Source organism: Bidens hawaiensis, unplaced genomic scaffold (genome assembly GCF_021521415.1).
Source record: "Bidens hawaiensis isolate Kalapana, Puna unplaced genomic scaffold, B.hawaiensis_p1.1 tig00041732_1, whole genome shotgun sequence".
Lineage (NCBI taxonomy): Eukaryota > Viridiplantae > Streptophyta > Magnoliopsida > Asterales > Asteraceae > Bidens > Bidens hawaiensis.
The window spans coordinates 121,696-126,807 of NW_027505736.1; positions in this window are offsets into that span (position 1 = coordinate 121,696).

The window sequence follows — 5,112 nt, forward strand, 5'->3', positions numbered from 1 at the left end:
AATATATGTTGAAGGCTCTTGTGATCCGTAAAGATTATACACTTTGTACCATAGAGGTAATGGCGCCAAATCTTTAGCGCGAAGACAACCGCTCCAAGTTCCAGATCATGCGTTGTGTAGTTCTTTTCATTGGTCTTGAGTTGGCGCGAGGCATACGCTATGACTTTGTCTCGCTGCATAAGGACACATCCGAGTCCCTGATGTGAAGCGTCGCAGTAAACGACGATGTCATCCGTCCCCTCGGGCAGAGACAGAATTGGCGCACTACATAACTTCTGTTTTAACATTTGAAATGCTGTTTCCTGATTTTCGCCCCAAACAAACTTCTTGTCTTTCTGAGTTAGCGCGGTCAGTGGTAGAGCTATCTTGGAGAAGTTCTCAATGAAGCGTCGATAGTAGCCAGCTAGTCCTAGGAATTGCCTCACCTCAGTTGGGGTTTTTGGCGCTTCCTAGTTTTCGATGGCCTTGACTTTGGAAGGATCAACGTGTATTCCTTTCTCGTTTACAACGTGACCGAGAAAGTGAACTTCTCTAAGCCAAAACTCACATTTGGAAAACTTCGCCTACAACTTTTCTTTCCTCAACAATTCCAAAATCAATCTCAGGTGTTGCTCATGCTCGGCCTTGGTCCGAGAGTAAATCAGAATATCATCTATAAACACAATCACAAACTTGTCCAAGTATGGTTTGCACACGCGGTTCATCAGGTCCATGAACACAGCCGGCGCATTAGTTAGCCCGAAAGGCATCACTAAGAACTCATAATGGCCGTATCTAGTTCGGAAGGCTGTTTTCGGCACATCTTCCTCATGGACCCTAAGTTGGTGGTATCCTGACCGTAGATCTATCTTCGAATAATAACTGGATCCCTGCAACTGGTCAAATAAGTCGTCAATCCTTGGTAAGGGGTACCGATTCTTGACTGTCAGCTTGTTCAGCTCCCTGTAGTCAATACACATCCGGAAGGAACCATCCTTCTTCTTAACAAACAGTACTGGAGCTCCCCAAGGTGAAAAGCTTGGGCGTATGAAACCCTTATCCAATAGTCCCTGTAACTGATTGGATAGCTCTTGCATCTCAGATGGAGCTAATCGATAAGGCGCTCGAGCTACTGGCGCAGCTCCTGGGACTAAATCAATACGAAATTCTACTTGTCGCGGCTGCGGCAATCCGGGCAAATCTTCAGGAAAAACTTCTGGAAATTCGCGCACTACTGGTAAGTCTTCAATTCTTCGCTCATCTCCTTTCTTCTCTACTACATGCGCCAGGAAGGCGTAGCACCCTTTCCTTAGGCACTCGCGCGCCTTTAGGCACGAAATCAGTTTTGTCGCAACTCCCCTTCTTTCCCCTTGAATTACCAAGGTTTCTTCGTTCAACAGTGGGATCCGAACCTGCTTCTCATGGCAAATAACTTCCGCGCGGTTCTCGACTAACCAATCCATACCTACCACAATGTCAAAACTTCCCAAGTCTATTGGTAACAAGTTAATATTGAACCCGTGACCTCCCATGACTATAACACATTGTTCAGTTCTTTCGTTCGCGCATAACTGCCTACCATTGGCTAGTTCTATAGTATAAGGCGTGTCTAGCCTACTGGTTGCTAAGCCTAGGGAGTCTTTAAACTCAGCAGATATAAAACTTAGGTCAGCGCCAGTATCAAATAAGACAGATGCAAAATGGCCGTTAAGCAAAAACGTACCGGTTACCACATTCGGCTCTTCTTTAGCTTCACCCGCGCCGATCACAAAAGCTCTCCCGCGAGCTTGGTTTCCCCTTTGCGGGCAATCCCGACTGAAATGCCCTGGCTTTCCGCATGCGTAGCAGTTGTCACTGGCTCCAGCTTCTTTAGCACGGCAATTCACCGTCTTGTGCCCTGGCCTGTTACATTTGGCGCACGTGACGCTCGCGCATTCACCCTCGTGGTGAAACTTGCATTTGTTGCACCATGGGTAAGGCCCGCTGTATCCTTTCCTTGATGGCTCCGCGGCTTGGATCGCGTAAACCCTTGCGTTTTCCTGCTTCTTGAACGGTGGCTGCTTGGAGTCGGACCCTCGGTGGTGAGAGTTCCATTTCCTCTTGGAGTCAGAGGTTCGCTGCTCGTTTCCGCGCGTAGTCAACATACCCGCACGGACCGTATCCCTTGTAAGGGTGATGGCCCGCGCTACCGCCTCATCAAAGGTTGGAGGCGCTGGGCGTTGAGCGGAACCCTAACAACAGGAGGTAACCCAAAAATATACCTCTCGATCTTCTTTTCCTTCGTGTTTGCCATGTCTGGCACCAACTGGCAAAGCTCGTTGAACCGGTTGTTGTAGGCGTCGATATCCGTTCCTACCATGGTGTGGTTCCAGAATTCCTGCTGCAGACTCTGGATTTCTGCGCGAGAGCAGAACTTTCTCATCATCATTTCCTTCAGTTCCTCCCAGGTCTTGTGAAGAGCAACTTCTCTCCCCAAAGTCTTCACTTGAAGCTTCCACCAAGACGAAGCTGCTTCTTGGAACATGCATGTCGCGTAAAGGACCTTCTGGTTCTCACTACATCTGCTAATGGAGAGAACTGTCTCCATCTTGTCAATCCAGTTGTAGAGCCCAATGGCCCCTTCGGTACCCTTGAATGGCCAAGGCCTACAGGCCATGAATGTCTTATAGGAGCATCCTTTGTCCAAGGCTCCTGAATCGGGTTCTGGGGTCTCGTTCTGACGACCCTGACTTGATTCGGCCTTGCTGGCCTCATGTGTCGCGATCGCCTGCGCGATTATTTCCGCGAGTTCCTCGGGTGTCATGGTGATTCCCTTGGCTCTAGTTGGAGGCATTCTCGCTTTAAAAGAGAACGAAAATATATTAAACTTAGCGCATTTACTCTGAGCACATAATGTTCTTTATCTTTATTCACTAGACACTGTGTGACCCGTGTTCCTAAGTGTGTGTATAGTTTCTTTTGAAAATATTTTCTTTGAAAAATATTTCATGCGATTCCCCAACGGTTATAGTCTAGGTTAAAACTTCTTTTCCTAGTTCGCTATAACCAGTGCTCTGATACCAATCTGTCACACCCGGCCCTGATCGGCGGAAACAGCCGGGCGCGCGCGAGTGGGGATTGATACTTAAGCACGGGCCATTGCAAACATTCAAGATAAGATTTTCATTGCGCATGAAATGTTTAATACAAATACATTACATTGTTTAAAAATTACATAAAATCATCCAAGTATAAAAACTGTTGAAGATTTCCACGCCATATCCCCTTGCGCGGCGAGAACAACCACGCGCATCGAAGGGATAGAACTAAAATCTTCCAAAAAGCTAGTTTTAGATGTTCAGCGTGAGGTGCTCTAAGTGTGACTCCATGCGCTACTTAGTTATCTCCTGAAAGACACGTAAAACATTTGAATCAGTATAAACTGAGTGAGTTCACAAGTTTTAGTAACTTGATAAATCGTATTGCATCATAATCTTGATAAAAATCATTCTGAAACATAATTCTGATAGCATCATTAAAACACATGCTTGGTAAAACATAGTTCTATCAACACATTCTGATAGAATCGTTCCGCGGGTTACGCGCGAACATTTCTGGGAACTGTGCTCGTCTGTGTAAGTGGCGCTGCCACTACGAGCGAAATAAGTAATACCGTCCCGCGGGTTGCGCGTGGACATTTCTGGAAAGCCGTGCTCGTCTGTGTAAGTGGCGCTGCCACTACGAGCGAATAATACTGTAATACCGTCCCGCGGGTTACGCGCGGACGTTGGGCCGGAAAACAAGGCGCTCGTCTGCGTAAGAGGAGCGACCTCTACGAGCGGACTCAAACCCATAGTACTGCCCCATGACCATACTAGGCACTCGTCTGTGTAAGAGGTGCGACCCCTACGAGTGGGCGGATCAAACCAGCAGTCCCTACCCTTAGAGTTCCAATGGTAAAGTGATCACTTACTCGAGTTCTGGCGCACATACATCGTAAACCATAGATAACCGTTTGCATTGCTCATCATGAAACATAATTTAAACACAATCGTTTACATAACTTGTAAGTATACCATGATAAGTCGTAATTTAAGCACGTGTCCCTCGCCCCGAAAACAGTTTAAAAACAGTGAAAATAGTGAAAATAGGGGCTGTGAGACTCACCTGTGGTTCTTGTTAAGGGATTAATCGAGATTCGGGTTTTCTTGGTGTTGGCCTTTGAATTGAAGGTCTAGAATACGATTAAATAACAAGAAGTATATAAGAAATAGGAGAATATAAGGTTTGGAAAGTCGATCTCAAGTTTATAATCTCGGCTTACCTAGTAACTGGAACGGAATTGAAAATAACGGATGCTTGGGAGATGTTTAGTGCAAGTTTGCAGTTCTTAAGAGAGAAGTTTGAAGTGTGTTTGGGTGATAATTTAGGTTACATATTTATAGGCAAACTCAAGGGAACACAATCCCTTGCTTTAGGGGATTGTAATCTTTTCATATCTAGGTGTAATGATGATAAAGTATGGAAATTATTATTATTTATTTAAAAGTGGAGTAGTGGATAAAAGATTTTGATTTGATTTGGTCAGGACATGCAGGTCTGGGGTTGGTGAGAATAGGGTGGCTGACAGTTGACTTTTCATGTTACAGTGTGCTTTTTCAGGTACTTTTGTCAGTGTACAGTAAAAAGTGGAAAATCTCTGAAACACGCTACTGTTTCCTTTTGGGCGGGAGTAATCTCCTTACGTCTGGAGAATAGACTAAGTGTTCTGTGCGTATCACTTTGTGCGCATAGCTTTCTGCGTGAAGGACATTTCTTTGCTGCGGGTAGGTGCGTAACCTTCTCACAGTTAGGGACATTGAGTTTCATTTGTAGATTCTCCAGGTGGTCTTGGTATTTCAACATAGTGATCAGTTATGTTGAAGTCAATTCCATCTTGGAGCTTCAGACAAACTAGCTCTCAATGTTCCCGCCATGCGGGGAGGTTAGTTCCCTTCCGCACGCGCATAAACGATTTAGGATGCACCCGCCTTAGCATCATGCGGGATGGTCAACCCATTAGACAACATAACGTTAAGGTACATGAAAACATAAAGCCAAAACATTCGCGCATGGCGCATATAACATATGCCCACGCTGGTTCTTAACATGGCG